The following is an 18,351-nucleotide window of genomic DNA, read 5'->3' on the forward strand; positions in this document are numbered from 1 at the left end:
TTGGGGAACGAAGAAGGGCAAGTGACAGTTGGCGACATATCGGGGACAGTGATCACAATTCAGTTAGATTTAGCTTTACCATGGAAAAGGACAGAGATAAGGCAGGAGTAAAATTCTTGAATTGGGGGAAGGCAAATTTTGCAGAAATGAGAAGGGACTTGGCTGAGGTGGACTGGACAGCACTGCTGGAGGATAAAACAGTGGAAAATCAGTGGGAAGCACTAAAAAGCGAGATCCTAATTGTACAAAGTAGACATGTCCCCAACAAAAATAAGAGTGGTACCCTTGGTTGTCTAGAGGAATACAGGGGAAGATCAAAGAGAAAAAGAAAGCATACAATAGGCACAAAGTACTAAGCACTGCAGATAGCCTAGACGAATATAGGAAGTGCAGGGACGAAGTAAAAAAGGAAATAAGGAAATCAAAGAGAGGGCATGAAAAAAGATTATCAAGTAAAGTTAAAGATAACCCAAAGATGTTTTACCAATACATGAATGCTAAAAGGTTAGTTAAGGAAAAAATGGGACCTATCAGAGATGAAGATGGAAACTTGTGTGTAGATGCAGAGGCTGTGGGAAGGGTTTTGAATGAATATTTTGTCTCCGTGTTTACAAAGGAAAGGGAGGATGTAGATATAGTAGTCCAGGAGGAACACTGCGAGATATTGGACGGGATAGTCATAAAGAGAGAGGAAGTACTCGAAGGGTTGAAATCCTTGAAAGTTGATAAGTCACTAGGACCAGATGGATTGTTTCCCAGGCTGCTGAAGGAAGTCAGGGAGGAGATAACAGATGCTCTGAGGATGATTTTCCAATCTTCACTGGATACAGGGGAGGTACCGGAGGACTGGAGAAATGCAAACGTAGTTCCATTGTTTAAAAAGGGATCAAAGGAAATGCCAAACAATTATAGGCCAGTTAGTTTTACATCGGTGGTGAGAAAATTAGTAGAATCAATCCTGAGAGATAGGATTAACTATCATGTGGAAAGGCATGGACTAGTCAGGGATGGTCAGCAAGGATTTGTCAAAGGAAGGTCTTGCCTCACATTTGATGAAGTGACAAGAAGGGTTGATGAAGGTAGTGCGGTGGATGTTGTGTACATGGATTTTAGCAAGGCATTTGACAAGGTCCCACATGGCAGATTGGTCAGGAAAGTAAAAGCCCATGGGATTCAGGGTAATGTGGCAAACTGGATAAAAGGTTGGCTTTGTTACAGGAAACAAAGAGTAATGTTCGATGGATGCCCTTGCGAATGGAAAGTTGTCTCAAGTGGTGTTCCACAGGGCTCGGTGTTGGGACCCTTGCTGATATGTTATATATTAACGATTTGGACATGAACGTGGGGGGCACGATTGGGAAGTTTGCAGATGACACAAAGATTGGCCGAGTAGTGGATAGTGTAGAGGATAGCCATAATCTCCAAAGTATAGATGGGTTGGTGGAGTGGGCGGTAAAGTGGCAGATGGATTTTAACATAGAGAAGTGTGAGGTCATACATTTAGGGAGGTCAAACAGTTACAAGCATTACACAATAAATGGGAATATACTAAGAGGGGTAGATGAAGTGAGAGATCTTGGCGTACAAGTGCACAGGTCCCTGAAGGCAGCAGTTCAAGTAGACAAGGTTGTAGAGAAGACATATGGAATGCTCTCCTTCATTGGCAGAGGTATAGAATATAAAAGTAAGGATATAATGTTGGAATTGTATAAAACACTGGTGAGGCCACAACTGGAGTATAGTGTGCAGTTCTGGTCACCACATTACAGGAAGGACGTAATAGCTCTAGGGAGAGTACAGAGGAGGTTTACAAGAATGTTGCCAGGTTTAGAAAAGTGTAGCTACGAGGAGAGTTTGGATAGGTTGGGGTTATTTTCCTTAGAACAAAGAAGGCTGAGAGGTGACTTGATTGAGGTGTACAAAATTATCAGAGGAATAGATAGAGTGGACAGGATAAAATTGTTTCCCTTAGTGGAGAATTCTAGAACCAGGGGACATAGATTCAAGATAAGTGGCAGAAGGTGTAGGGGGGGACATGAGGAAGAACGTTTTTACGCAGAGGGTAGTGGGTGTCTGGAATTCGCTGCCCAAGTTGCTGGCAGAGGCAGAAACTCTAAACTCTTTTAAAAAGTGCTTGGATCTGCACCTTAAATGCTGTAAGCTGCAGGGCTATGGGCCGGGTGCAGGAAGATGGGATTAGAAAGGGCACCTGGGTGTCCTCGGGCTGGCATGGACAGGATGGGCTGAATGGCCTCCTTCTGTGCTGTAACTTTTCTATGGTTCTATGGTAAGGGGTTTGGTCAGTTTACATTCTATATAATGAGATTGTATATAAGGGGTTTGGCCCATATACATTCTATATGATGAGAATCAATGTAACAGGTTTGGTCAGTTTACATTCTACACAATGAGATTGACTATAAGGGGTTTGATCCACTTACATTCTATACAATGAGATTGAATGTAAGGGATTTTGGTCTGTTTTCATTCTATACAATGAGTTTCAATGGAGGCGGTTTGGTCCATTTACATTCTACATGATGAGATTAAATTAAGGGGGTTGGTCCGATTACATTCTATGGAATGAGATTGAATGGAAGGGGTTTGGTCAGTTTACATTCTATATAATAAAATTTAATGTAAAGGGTTTGGTCAGTTTACATTTTATATAATGATATTGAATGTAAGTAGTTTGGTCCATTTACATTCTATATGATGAGATTAAATGTAAGGCGTTTGGTCAGTTTACATTCTATAGAATGAGATTGAATGTAAGGGGTTTGGTCTGTTTTCATTTTATACAATGAGTTTCGATGTAAATGGTTTGGTCCATTTACTTTATATATTATGAAATTAAAATAAGGGGTTTGGTCCAATTACATTCTATGGAATGAGATTGAATGTAAGGGGTTTGGTCAGTTTACATTCTATATAATGAGACAGAATGTAAGGGGTTTGGTGCATTTACATTCTATAGAGTGAGATTGAATGTAAGGGGTTTGGTCAGTTTACATTCTATATAATGAGATTGAATGTATAGGGTTTGATTAGTTTAAATTGTAAATAATGGGATTGAATGTAAGAGGTTTGGTCAGTTTACGTTTTGTATAATGAGGCTGAAAGTAAGGGGTTTGGACAGTTTACATTCTATTTATGTGATTGAATGTAAGATGTTTGGTCAGTTTACATTCTATATAATGAGATTGTATATAAGGGGTTTGGCCCATATACATTCTATATGATGAGAATCAATGTAACAGGTTTGGTCAGTTGACATTCTACACAATGAGATTGACTATAAGGGGTTTGATCCACTTACATTCTATACAATGAGATTGAATGTAAGGGATTTGGTGAGTTTACATTCTATACAATGAGATTGAATGTAAGGTGTTTTGGTCTGTTTTCATTTTATACAATGAGTTTCAATGGAGGCGGTTTGGTCCATTTACATTCTACATGATGAGATTAAATTAAGGGGGTTGGTCCGATTACATTCTATGGAATGAGATTGAATGGAAGGGGTTTGGTCAGTTTACATTCTATATAATAAAATTTAATGTAAAGGGTTTGGTCAGTTTACATTTTATATAATGATATTGAATGTAAGTAGTTTGGTCCATTTACATTCTATATGATGAGATTAAATGTAAGGCGTTTGGTCAGTTTACATTCTATAGAATGAGATTGAATGTAAGGGGTTTGGTCTGTTTTCATTTTATACAATGAGTTTCGATGTAAATGGTTTGGTCCATTTACTTTATATATTATGAAATTAAAATAAGGGGTTTGGTCCAATTACATTCTATGGAATGAGATTGAATGTAAGGGGTTTGGTCAGTTTACATTCTATATAATGAGACAGAATGTAAGGGGTTTGGTGCATTTACATTCTATAGAGTGAGATTGAATGTAAGGGGTTTGGTCAGTTTGCATTCTATATAATGAGATTGAATGTATAGGGTTTGATTAGTTTAAATTGTAAATAATGGGATTGAATGTAAGAGGTTTGGTCAGTTTACGTTTTGTATAATGAGGCTGAAAGTAAGGGGTTTGGACAGTTTACATTCTATTTATGTGATTGAATGTAAGATGTTTGGTCAGTTTACATTCTATATAATGAGATTGTATATAAGGGGTTTGGCCCATATACATTCTATATGATGAGAATCAATGTAACAGATTTGGTCAGTTGACATTCTACACAATGAGATTGACTATAAGGGGTTTGATCCACTTACATTCTATACAATGAGATTGAATGTAAGGGATTTGGTGAGTTTACATTCTATACAATGAGATTGAATGTAAGGTGTTTTGGTCTGTTTTCATTCTATACAATGAGTTTCAATGGAGGCGGTTTGGTCCATTTACATTCTACATGATGAGATTAAATTAAGGGGTTTGGTCCGATTACATTCTATGGAATGAGATTGAATGGAAGGGGTTTGATCAGTTCACATTCTATATAATAAAATTTAATGTAAAGGGTTTGGTCAGTTTACATTTTATATAATGATATTGAATGTAAGTAGTTTGGTCCATTTACATTCTATATGATGAGATTAAATGTAAGGCGTTTGGTCAGTTTACATTCTATATGATGAGATTAAATGTAAGGGGTTTGGTCAGTTTACATTCTATATGATGATATTGAATGTAAGTAGTTTGGTCCATTTACATTCTATATGATGAGATTAAATGTAAGGGGTTTGGTCAGTTTACATTCTATATGATGAGATTAAATGTAAGGGGTTTGGTCAGTTTACATTCTATATGATGAGATTAAATGTAAGTAGTTTGGTCCATTTACATTCTATATGATGAGATTGAATGTAAGGGGTTTGGTCTGTTTTCATTTTATACAATGAGTTTCGATGTAAATGGTTTGGTCCATTTACTTTATATATTATGAAATTAAAATAAGGGGTTTGATCCAATTACATTCTATGGAATGAGATTGAATGTAAGGGATTTGGTCAGTTTACATTCTATATAATGAGACAGAATGTAAGGGGTTTGGTCCATTTACATTCTATAGAGTGAGATTGAATATAAGGGGTTTGGTCAGTTTACATTCTATATAATGAGATTGAATGTAAGGTGTTTGGCCAGTTCACCTTCCACATAATAAATGTAGATTGAATGTAAGGAGTTTAGTCAGTTGACATTGTAAATAACGAGGTTAGATTTAAGCTCTTGGTCCATTTACAGTCTATGTGATGAGTTTGAATGTAAAGTTTATGGTCAGTTTATAGTCAATGTAATGAGATTGATTGTAAGGGATTTGGTCAGGTTACATTCTGTATAATGAGATTGAATGTAAGGGGTTTGGTCTGTTTTCATTCTATACTATGAGTTTCAATATTAATGGTGTGGACCATTTACTTTCCATATGATGAGATTAAATTAAGGGGTTTGGTCTGATTATTTTCTATAGAATGAGATTGAATGTAAGGGGTTTGGCCAGTTTACATTCTATAGAATGCAATTGAATGTAAGGGGTTTGGTCAGTTGACATTGTAAATTATGAGGTTAGATGTAAGGGCTTGGTCCATTTACAGTCTATGTGATGAGATTGAATGTAAGGGATTGGTCCATTTACATTTTATAGAATGAGATTGAATGTAAGGGGTTTGGTCAGTTTACATTCTATATAATGAGATTGAACATAAAGGGTTTGGTTTGTTTTCATTGTATACAATGAGTTTCAATGTAAATAGTTTGGTCCATTTACTTTCTATATCATCAGATTAAAATAAGGGGCTTGGTCCAATTACATTCTATGGAATAAGATTGAATGGAAGAAGTTTGGTCAGTTTACATTCTATAGAATGAGATTGAATGTAAGGGGTTTGGTCTGTTTACATTCTATACAATGAGTTTCAATGTAAATGGTTTGGCCCATTTACTTTCTATATGATGAGATTAAAATAAGGGGTTTGGTCCGAATACATTCTATATAATGAGATTGAATGTAAGGGGTTTGGCCAGTTTAAATTCTAAACAATGAGTTTGAATTAAAGGGTGTTGGTCAGTTTACATTCTAAATAATAAGTTTGTAGGTAAAGTGTTTGGTCAGTTTACATTTTATATAGTAAGGTTGAAGGTAAGGGGTTTGGTTACTTTACATTCTATATGATGGGTGGAAATGAGAAGGGTGTTCAGTCAATTTATATTTTGTCTGCTTCCCCTCCCCCACCTCCCCATTCCTCTGACACTTCTTGCTCCTTTGAGCACCTCACTTTCTTGCACTCATTTCGTTTAAAATCTCCATTCCTTGCCACCCACCCAAGTACAATAAAAACGCTCTCACCGAGATACTTCACCACTTTGGCCCCGCAGCCTCTCCATAGAGAACACCTGATCCTTGGAGATTGCAATATCCACCTCAATTCATCATGTTCTCTTTCTGCTGAGTTCACTGGCCTTCTGCTCTCCCTTAAGCTCTCCCTCCTCCTAAACTCTCCAACCCATAGTCACTGCAATCCTCTCTACTCCCATTGTGTCAATCACAGATAATACCATCTCTGATCACTTCCTTGTTCAGCTGGTGTGCGACCACCACAATCGCATCCTGCAGGTCTGCACACGATTCCCAGGGAGTGTCCATGGCTCCTACATTCTCAGTAGGTTCTCAGACCCTTGATGTGTTCCAGGGTCCACAGAGGCTGCAGGGTTGGCTCCTCGGGGAGAAGGGCTACCTACAGAGGACATGGCTATCCACTCACAACAGCTTTCCTCTTGCACTTCCCCCTGTCTCTGCTGATGGAAAACAATTTTTTCTCATTCATTAATAGTTGCACTTTCAAAATCCCAATCACCTAGCCTTTGGCTCTCCATTTAGCACATTTCTGCAGCTGCCTATCTGCTCAACTGCAACTACATTTCCACATTTGATGCCCTCGTAACTAATAAAACCATTACTCTCATTCACCCTGGCCCTTCTCCCAGTGCAATCATTGTCCCCACTCCCTTAAGCTTAAGGGACACAGGCTTGAATGGATATGGCAGACAACTTGTTTAGCCGTTCCTCACCTGACCTGACTGAGCCACAGTAAGTGTTATCAAGCCCTGCTCCCTATTCCAGGATCATCCTAGAATACAAAGGTAACCCCTGGCTTCTTTACTGCAGTCCGTCTTCTTATACCCCTCTCCCATGTCTCCTTCATCCTCACCTCCAATAATAAATGTGGGAGCTCATGGATTTCAGTGTCACTACGATCAAGGCCATCCATTCAGTTGCCTCTGCCATGTCCTTCTCTTCGCCTAGCCCACTGGGCCAAACTGCCTCTAAGGACCCCCTTCACTTTAGTCCAGGACTTGAATTTTTCTCTATTTTCTCTCCTATCTCCACTTGGGTACTGTCCCCCTCTCCTTCAAGTCTGCCATCATCACCACTCTCCTCAAAAATAACACTGACCTCTTTGTCCTTGCAAACTACCACCCTTTCTTCTCCAAAGGCTTTTTGGCATCCTGTTGCCTCCAAAATCCATGCCCATCTTTCCCAGAACTCAATGGTTGAATCCCTTCAAACCCTGCCACAGTACGAAATAGCTCTTATCAAAGTCACAAATGTATCCCCGGTGACTGAGACAAAGGTAGCTCCCTTTCCGCATCCTTCTCGACCTGTCTACAGCCCTTGACACGGTTTGACCACACCATCCTCCTCCAACGCCACTCTACTGTTGTGCAGCTAGGTAGACGGCACTCACCTGGCTCCATTCTTATCCGTCCAGTCATAGCCAGAGAATTACCTGTAATGGCTTCTCATCCTGCTCCTGTTAGCTCTGGGGTCCACCAAGGATCTATGCATGGCCCCCTCCTATTTCTCATCTACATGCTGCTCATTGCAACATCATCCAAAAACACAGTGTCAAATTTCACATGTACACTGATGCCAACCAGTGCTATCTCAGTGCAGCCTCTCTTGACTCATCCGCTGTGTCTAAATTGCCAGGTTGCTTGTCCAACACCCTGCGCTGGATGAGTAGAAACTTACACTAACTAAATAGTGGGAAGATTAAAGCCACTGTCTTCAATCCTCAGTCCAAACACTGTTCCCTAGCTGCTGACTCTATTTCTCTCCCCGGCAACTGTGCTGCTGGCGACCTCCAGGCCTGTCATTCTGGGCGGGGACTTCAACTGCATCATCGATGCGGCTGGACGATCCAGCAGGGCCGGAAGCAGATTGGACGCTACGTCCAGATCCCTGATGGAAACAGTTAAGGACGCCAAGCTGCACGACGTCTTCAGCAACCCTGCAGACGGAGCGCAGCGTAGATACACCTGGTCGCGGCCAGACGGGTCCATTCGTTCCAGGATAGACTTCCTGTTTGTGTCCCGTGCATTCACAGTCAGATCCACCGACGTCAAGCCGGTGTTCTTCTCTGACCACTGCCTCCTACTGGCGGACTGCCACTTGGAGGAAGACCTGAGGGTGGGCAGGGGGGCATGGAAGCTAAATGTGCAACTGCTGACCCCAGAGAACATTGAGGAGCTCAAGAGGGATTACAAAGGTTGGAGAACCGTGAAACCCCTCTTTGAGTCCCTGACACACTGGTGGGAAGTGATCAAGGGAAGCATCAAGAGGTTTTTCATCCTCAAAGGCACCCAGAAAGCTAGAAAGGAACAGAGGGAAATGTCCCGACTCCAGGAAAAGATGCAGAATCTGCTCCGGCTGCAGTCGATGGGGGTCGATGTCAAGGAGGAGCTCCAAGAGGTGAAGGGCCAGCAAGCCTCGCACTTTGCCTCGGAGGCCTCCAAGATCATCTTCCGTTCCAGAGTCCGCTCCGTGGAGCAGGATGAGACGTGCTCACGTTTCTTCTTCCAAAAGGTACACAGAGAGCGCTCTGTGATCAGCAGCCTGAAGGAAGAAGACGGCTCAGTAAAGTCATCACGGTCCGACATTCTGAGGATCAGCAAATCCTTTTATGCCGGACTGTATGACGTGAAGCCCACGGACAGCACGGCCTCCCAGTCCTTCCTGTCCTCTATCACGGAGGTCCTAGACCACAGTACGCGGGAGAGCCTAGACAAACCGCTAACTCCTGACGAACTGACTAAGGCCCTCGAGTCCTTCGAGAAGAGTAAAACCCCCGGAAGCGACGGCCTGCCGGCGGAGTTGTATTCGGCTCTGTGGGACTTGATCGGCCCAGACCTGCTAGAAGTGTACGAGAGTATGCTCCTGGCCGGCAGCATGTCAGAATCCATGAGGAAAGGCATCATCACCCTCATCTACAAGCACAAGGGGGAAAGGGAGGAAATTAGAAATTGGCGACCCATTTCACTGTTGAATATGGACTATAAGATTCTGTCCAAGGTCATCGCCAACCGGGTCAAATCCGCTCTGGAATTGGTGATTCACCCTGACCAGACCTGCTCTGTGCCAGGCAGGAAGATCTCTGACAGCCTGGCGCTGCTCAGGGATACGATTGCCTATGTACAGGACAGGGGTGTGGATACCTGCCTCATCAGCTTGGATCAGGAGAAGGCCTTTGACAGAATATCGCACACCTACATGGGGGATGTGCTCTCCAAAATGGGCTTTGGGGAGGGAATTCGAAATTGGATCCAACTGCTCTACACTAACATCAGTAGCGCAGTCTCAATCAATGGGTGGGAAACAGATAGCTTTCCGATTAAATCTGGAGTCAGGCAGGGCTGCCCTCTCTCGCCTGTCCTTTTTGTGTGCTGCATAGAACCCTTTGCCGAGTCCATCAGGAAGGATCCGGGCATAAGAGGAGTGACGATCCCAGGCAGTGGAGGCACTCAGGTAAAAGCCTCCCTGTACATGGACGACGTCGCCGTCTTCTGCTCGGATCCGCTGTCGGTGCGCAGACTGATGCACGTCTGCGACCAGTTCGAACTGGCCTCGGGAGCCAAGGTAAATCGTGGGAAGAGCGAGGCCACGTTCTTTGGGAACTGGGCTGACCGATCCTTTGTCCCCTTCACTGTCAGGGCTGACGGCCTGAAGGTGCTGGGGATATGGTTCGGAGGGACCGGGGCATGCGTTAGAAACTGGAAGGAGCGAGTGGCTATGGTGAAAAGGAAACTGGGCATGTGGGAGCGACGCTCCCTCTCCATTGCGGGTAAGAACCTGGTCATCAGGTGTGAGGTACTCTCGCTGTTGCTGTACGTGGCGCAGGTCTGGCCCATTCCACACTCCTGCGCGATGGCGATCACTCGAGCCATCTTCCGCTTTATCTGGAGGTCGAAAATGGATCGTGTCTGCAGGGACGCGATGTACAAGCCTCTAGATAAAGGGGGAAAAAACGTGCCCAACATCGCCCTCATACTGATGGCCACCTTTGTGTGTGGCTGCATCAAGCGGTGCGTAGACCCTCAGTACGCAAACACCAAGTGTCACTACGTGCTGAGGTTCTACCTGTCCCCGGTGTTGCGAAGGATGGGTCTGGCCACGCTGCCGCGGAACGCTCCAAGTAGTTGGACCGTGCCGTACCACCTGTCCCTGGTGGAAAAATTTATGCAGAAAAACACCTTTGACCACAAGTCCATCAGGCAGTGGTCAGCACGTAACGTCCTAGAGGCCCTGAGGGATAAGGAGAGGGTGGACCCTGTGGGATGGTTCCCCGAGCAGACTGTCAAAGTCATTTGGCAGAATGCCTCATCGCCAGAACTTTCCAACAAGCACCAAGACGTAGCTTGGCTGGTGGTGAGAAAGGCCCTCCCCGTCAGATCCTTCCTACACGCCAGGAGTCTCACCCCCTCTGCACGATGCCCTCGAGGTGGCTGTGGTGGGGAAGAGACCGTTGTTCACCTCCTTGTGGATTGTGCCTTTGCAAAGAAAGTCTGGAGAGAGATGCAGTGGTTGCTGTCGAGGTTCATCCCGAGCAGTTCTGTGACACAGGACTCTGTGCTCTACGGGCTGTTCCCAGGGACACACACCGAGACAAACATCAACTGCAGCTGGAGGATCATCAACTCGGTGAAAGACACGCTTTGGTCTGCCCGAAACTTGTTGGTCTTCCAGCACAAAGAGTTGTCCCCGACCGATTGTTGCGGACTGGCACAATCCAAAGTCCAGGACTACGTGCTGAGGGACGCACTAAAGCTTGGGGCAGCTGCCGCAAAGGCGCAATGGGGAAGGGTCGCTGTCTAAGACCTTTCTACCACAGCGCACCGAGAGACTGGGAACTGTTTAGAGCCCCTCGGGCTGTACAGATCAAAATGAAAGGCTGTAAATGACTGTAATATTGTTTGTACTGATGCACCTGGTGATACATTTTGTAAAAGTTTAACCTGGATTGTACCCTTGTAATGTTGTTTTTGAAATGGTTTTGAATGTGATTGAAGATTTTTATGAATAAAGTATATTTTTACAAAAAAAAAAAAAAAAACTGTCTGAGGCTCAACGAGCCCATTTGCAACCTTGGTGTCATGTCTGACCCTGAGATGAGCTTCCGATTCGATCACGTTTCTGCCCATTACTAAAACCACCTCTGTAGAATTGCCCAAATCCCCCTATGCCTCAGCTCATCTGCTGCTGAAACCCTCACCCATACCTTTGATTACCTGTAGCCTTGACTATTCCGATGCACTTCTGGCCAGCCTCTCACATCCTAACCTGCATAAAATTAAGGTAATCAATAACTCTGCAGCCTGTGTTCTAACTTGCACCGAGTCCTGCTTAGACATCACCCCTGTGCTTGCTGACTTACATTGGCTGCTGGTTCTTATCTTTGCCTTCAAATCCTTCTGTGCCCTCAGCCTTCCCTATCTCTGTAACCTGCTTCAACTCACAAGCCTCTGAAATAACTGTGTTCCATTTATTCCAGCCTCTTGAGCATCCCCGATTTTAATCACTCCACCATTGACATGCCATGCCTTCAGCTGCCAAGACCCTAAGTCCTGGAATTCCCTCGCTACACCTCCCTGTCTCTCTACCTCTCTTTCCTTCTCTAAGGCGAGCCATGAAACCTCACTTCTTGACCAAGCTTTTGGTCACCTACCCCAATATCTCCTTATGTGGCTAGATGTCAAATTTTATTAATAGTCGTTCCTTTGAAGCACTGCGGGGACATTTACGACATACGGGTTCTATAAAAATGCAATTTGTTGCTGTAGATATTCTTTATGTTAGGGATGAGTGGGAAAGGGATTTGTCAGTTTACATTTTATACACAGTGAGTGAGAGAGAAGGGGCTTGATTTATTTACATTGTACAAATTGCGATTCACAATTGCCAATTCATGTACTAGGAGTAAGTTAGATGAGGGTATCTTCATTCAATGATCTGTGATTTAGTTTAAGATTATCAGGACCTGACTCCTTTAATGAAATAAGCTAAAAACAAAAATCCGACACACAAGGCTGGAGGTGATAATACAGTAGAAATTAATCAAAGATTTTGTACAAGGAACAAAGGAGGAGAGCATTAAGTAATCAATTTATTGTGTAGTCCTTTGAATTTTCCTTGTCACTTGTCACTTACTTCTCTGTTCGTGACTAAGAACCCCTGGCTTCCTGAACATAAGGCAGACTTATAAGCCTCCACTTGTCATTGTCCTTGACTCCTCCTTCAAGATAAATATCCCTGCCGGTGGTGCGTGCTTAATTTCTAAATGGACTGAGCTGCTCATAATCACAGTTAGAAGTCCTGGAAGCAGCGTGACATTTACAATTAGAAGTGGCATTTGCCATCATCATCGCAGAATCCCGGCAGTGGTCCGATTACCAGCTCGGACCAATTACAGGTCCGACGGATTCAGAAGCAGTTTTCCCAGAAGGAGCACAGCATGCATTCATTATGAAAAAAGACAAGCTTGATCCTCGGCACGAATGCTGAGCAGGAGTATGTGCAAAGCCTCCTAGGGGCAGGCAAAGATGCCTCGGTCAGATCAAGTGGTGGACATTCTCCAGGGAAACTAAATTCCAGTGTCTGTGTGAAAGGAAGAAACAAGTTACATTTATATAGAGCCTGTCACCACCTCAGGACATTCCAACATGCTTTACAGCCAATGAAATACTTTCTGAAGTGTAGTCACTGTTGCAATGTGGGGAACATAGCAGCCAATTTGCACACAGTAAGCTCCCACAAATTGCAATGTGACAATGGTCAGGCAATTTAGTTTAGCGATATTGGTCCAGGAGACATTCCCTGTTCTTCCTCTAAATGGTGCCATGTGATTTCACCTTTTACCTGAGTGGGCAGGCAAGGCCAAGTTTTTAATGTTTAATGAGAAAGAAGGCATCTCCAACAGCACCGCATTCCCTCAGTAATGCACTGGAGTATTAACCTAGAATTTGTCATGAAGTCTTTGGAGTGTGACTTGAACCTACAACCTATTCATTCTGAAGCAAGGGTACTACCGCTCAGTAAGTCTTGAGGTAGTGTAGGAAGAATTCAACACTCTTGGTGCTGTTATTTTTACCGAGTCACGCTGATTCTATCACATAGCCCTGGGCCGGTCCATACATTGATCGAATTAAGATTCATGATGCAATATAATTGGGTCAGAACGTCTGAGGAGTGGAAATCACCATCAGAATGTCACTCCACTCCTTTTGACTTACCCAAGTTGGGGGCTGCACATTTCTTGTTTGGCCTTCTGACTCGGGTCAGGTGGGAAAAGTACAGTGCAGCGGGGGTGCAGCAGGTTCCCGAGTCCTTCCAGTGCAGGGCAGCAGTGTCGGGGGAAGTGAAGCCACACACCCTTTTTACGGCACTGGCTGCTGTAAAGCAGGTTAGTTAAAAGGTCCCAGCCACTTTGAGAAGCCAAGGAGAAGGTAAGTGTGTAAGAAAACTGGGTGAGGGTGGTTGGGAGTTGGGGAGATTGGACAGGGGTCAGGTGGTCAGGGGCTGGTTGGGGGAGTCCATGCAGGGGTGGGGGTGGGTTAGTAATAGTTTCAATCCTTCTAACTTCTCCTGGGTAACTATTCTGCTAAATGAGTTGGAACAATCCGAAGCCTCCGATTTAAATCGGAGTATCGGATGGTTCCAGGTGCAGGGTTATTGCCCATTGGAAGTTTGAACTTCCTGGGCAATTCCCACGCGGTCATCACATGGGGGACTTCTGGGATGACTCCCAGCACATCTTCTGGGGTACCTCCGGGGTGCAGCCCTCCAGGGGACAGAAGTTCTGGGCCAACATATATCAGTCAGTGCCTGTCTGGGGGTTTTCCAATTCTGATTGGATGGGATTGTGGTGGTTTCATCACATGACTTCCTTGATCCAACAACTCCGCCTCCACACCGCCCTCATTGGTCACTCATCATGTCCATCCTCGTGGTGCACGGTCTTGCCTGGACAATGGTGAACCAGGCAAGCTCTTTGCCACTTGAATGAACGATTCTCGACTCTCAGTCAAACAGCTTTGTTTCCCATCTCCAATATTTTAAGAAGTAACAGGTGCAGGGGTTCCAATAAAATGACAGAAACAGTTGACCTTTAGTTGCCCGATGATTTTTCTCCTGGGAGTTTCAGAACAGTGTTCTTCAATGTCTGCAGATTGCTGGTCAATCCTGGAGAGCTGTCAAGCTTACACATACCTGGGATAAAGTTCAAGGCAGTAATTCATTCGCTACAATTTGCTGGCAAAGCAGGAAGCTCATGAGCAAATTAAAAAAGACTTACATTTAGATAACAACGTTCATAATCACCAGATGGCTCAAGGTGCTTTACTGCCAATGGAGTTCTTTTGAAGTGTTGTCCACTGTCGGAAACACGACAGCCAGTTTGAGTACAGAAAGCTCCCACAAACAACAATGTGAAATTGACCAGCTAATCTGTTCTTGTGATATTGATCGAGGGATAAATATTGGCTGGAACACGATGGAGAGCTCTGCTGCCCTTCAAAATGGTGCCATAGGATCTTTTACAACCCCCCCGAGCAGGCAGATGGGGCCTTGGTTTAACATCTTATCTGAAATATGGCACCATTGACAGTGCGGCACTCCATCAGTACCATACTGCCTTCACAGTAAAAGATGCAAAAAGCATCCCAAGAATAGTAGAAAAGCAGGGGGGAAAAGGAAAGGAAGAATTTAAAACAATCATGTTCTAGGGAAACTAATGGGACTAAAGGCTGACAAGTCCCACGGACCCGATGTCCTGCATCCTAGGATCTTAAAGGAAGTGGCTATAGTGAGGGCAGATATATTTGTAATCTGAAATTCCGTAGATTCTGGAAAGGCCCCAGCAGAATGGAAAACTGCAAATGTATCTGCTCTATTCAAGAAAGGAGGGAGATTATGGTAAAGTAAGGTACCCTGTCCCTTTAAGAGAATGCAAGTATACTGATCATGTGACAGCATTGACGAATCACTGTACAGTGCAAGCAACTGGCAACTGTAAGTCTAGTTCTGGAGGTTTCTGAGTGAGCACGTATGATCTGGTGCTCTGCCCCATGTCTCAATAAATCATCACTGTTTATTCTTACAAAGGTATCTCCCCCATTATTGATTGCAAGCAGCAATTGAGGAGAACAAAGGAGGGCGTGCAGTTAGAGTTCGGTTGGCCCACTCATTTACCCAAGACATAAAGGTGGTGATAAGGATAAAGAACAAAAGAAAATAAATTTCAAAATGGGTGAGCAAAGCATTGGAAAGAGCATCTGTACTTAGCTTGTCAAATAGGCGACAGCCGGCAATTGGAGCAGAACTCGTGCTGCAGTTTAAAATAAAAAAAAACCCTGCAGAATCGCAATCACAGGATCTCGCCAAAACTCAAAAAGAGTGCAAGAGTAGAGAAAAGCTGGCAGGACTTGAATGGTTGGTCAGGTGGATCTAAATCCGAGGAGATGAAGCCCTATTCTAATCGCAAACATGAACTCTCTTGCCAGGATGGCATATTACTCTGGGGAGCAAGAGGGCAAAGGCTGTTACTAGCTGAGCTACATAGTGCTCACCCAGGCATTAGCAGAATGAAGATGCTCGCATGTAGCTATTTGTGGTGGCCAGGTATGGACTTGGATACAGAAACCCTGGTCAAAAGCTGTTCTCAATGCCAGCAGGTGCAAAACCTCCTGCACTTAGCTCCATTGCACCCATGGGAATGGCTGGGGTGGCCATGGGTGCACCTCCACATCAATCACATGGGACCCTTCTTGGGCACAATGTTCCTTATACTGATTGACTCCCACTCCAAATGGATGGACGTCTATGAAGTCCGGTCACCCATGTCGGCTGCCACCATAGACCATTTGTGGTAGAGTTTTACAGTGCAAGGGTTGCAGGAGGTCCCCGTGTCTGACAATGGGACCGCTTTTACCAGCGGAGAGTTCCACAGGTTCACGACCCTTGACAGCATTACCCATATCAAAACCTCGCCCTACCACCCAGCATCGAACGGCATGGCTGAGCGGGCAGCCCAAACCTTTAAATCTGGGATGATAAAGATGGAAGGGGACCCCATCAGCACAAGATTGTCCCGGTTCTTGTTCGCATACTAGACCACGCCACATACAACAACTGGCATTGCCCCTGCAGAACTACTAATGAAGAGATGTCTCTCCACCCGCCTGACCCTTACCCAGCCGAATTTAGGGGGAGGATGGAGAAAAGCCAAGAGGTGCAGAAGACCAGGTATGATGGTCATGGTCACGAAAGAACTTTCATGGTGAGAGATGCAGTCCTCGCGAAGAACTTTGGGGATGGGCCCAATTGGCTGTTAGACGAGGTGAATGCAGTAACTGGCCCCTCTCCTATAATGTATTGGTAAACGGCTGAATAATTAGATGACACATGGATCATCTCTGCAAAAGAATACCAGTCCCACAAGAAGAAATTCAATCTTCATCTATGCTTGAGTTTGTGCCACATGTAGAGGACAGGTAATATGATTTGGAAGCACTGGTGGGGCAGGTGGGACCCGAGGGGGTCGAGGAGACAAATCTGCCAATTTCCACCAAGGAACCTAGTGGACAACTGTCCCCTGAAAAGGAGGTCTCGGAAAAACTAGCCGAGGTTGCTGAACTGAGACGCTCAACATGCTCCAGAAAGCCTCCTGAGATACTTGACCTGTAAATAGCTATTGTGTAAATAGTTAATGTGTTTTAAGCTTGTTAGCTGTACTTTTAAGTAAAGGGGGAGAGATGTGGTAAAGTGTGGTACCTTGTCCCTTTAAGAGAATGCAAGTGCACTGATCATATGCCAGCACTGACGAATCACTGTACAGCGCGGACAACTGGGAACTGTAAGTCTAATTCTGGAGGTTTCTGAGTGAGCACATATGCTCTGCCCTATGTCACAATAAACCATCACTGTTTATTCTTACAAAGGTCTCTACCCGCTATTGATTGCAAGCAGCAATTGAGGAGAACATAGGAAGGTGTGCAGTTAGAGTTTGGTTGGCCCACAAACTCATTTACCCAAGACATAAAAGAGACAGGAAGCAGAAAACTCCAGCCCAGTTAGCCTAACATCTGTCACTTGGAAAATGCTGGAATCCATCATTAGAGAGGACATTTAGAAAATCATAATTCAATCAGGCAGAGCCAACATGGTTTTATGAAAGGAAAATTGCGTTTGACAAACTTGTTAGAGCTCGTTAAGGATGTAACAAGCAGGGTAGATAATGGGGAATCAGTTGATATAGCGTATTTGGATTTCCAAAAGGCCTTCAAGAAGGTGCCACATAAAAGGTTACTACAGAAGAGAAGAGATTGTGAAAAAATAGTGTGGACGCAGGATTGGCTAACTAACTGGAAACAGAGCTGGGATAAATGAGTCATTTTCAACTTGGCAAACTGTAGCTAGTGGAGTTCCGCAGGGATCAGTGGTGGGGCTTCAACTATTTACAATTTATGTTAATAACGTGGGGCGAAGGAACCACCTGTATTGTGGCCAAATTTGTTGATGATACAAAGATAGGTAGGAAAGCAAGTTGTGAGCAGGGTACAAAGAGACTGCACAGGAATATTCTTAGGTTAAGTGAATGGGCAAAGAATTGGCAGATGGAGTATAATGTGGGAAAATGTGAGGCTGCCCATTTTGGCAGAAAGAATAGAAAAGCAGAATATTATTTAAGTGGGATAATAATTATAGTTTTGACAAACGTAGGACTGTAGCTTTAAGAATAATCCTGTGTTGTAGGATCACATGATCTATGATTTAGTTAGTTTGATGCACACATGTAGCTGCTGTTGCTGTCTTATAAATAAAATTTAAAGGTTCCACAAAGAAAAGTTGCCTGAAAAATCAACTCGATAACAAGTGGAGGGAGACTGCAGAGGGATCTGGGCATCCTTGAACATGAATTGCAAAAAGTAAGCACACAGGTAATTAGGAATAGCAAGTAATTAGGAAGGCAAATGGAATGTTGGCCTTTGTTGCAAGGGGAATGGAGTATAAAAGTAGGGAAGACTTGCTACAATTGTACCGGATATTGG

Source organism: Cetorhinus maximus, chromosome 11 (genome assembly GCF_964194155.1).
Source record: "Cetorhinus maximus chromosome 11, sCetMax3.hap1.1, whole genome shotgun sequence".
Classification (NCBI taxonomy): domain Eukaryota; kingdom Metazoa; phylum Chordata; class Chondrichthyes; order Lamniformes; family Cetorhinidae; genus Cetorhinus; species Cetorhinus maximus.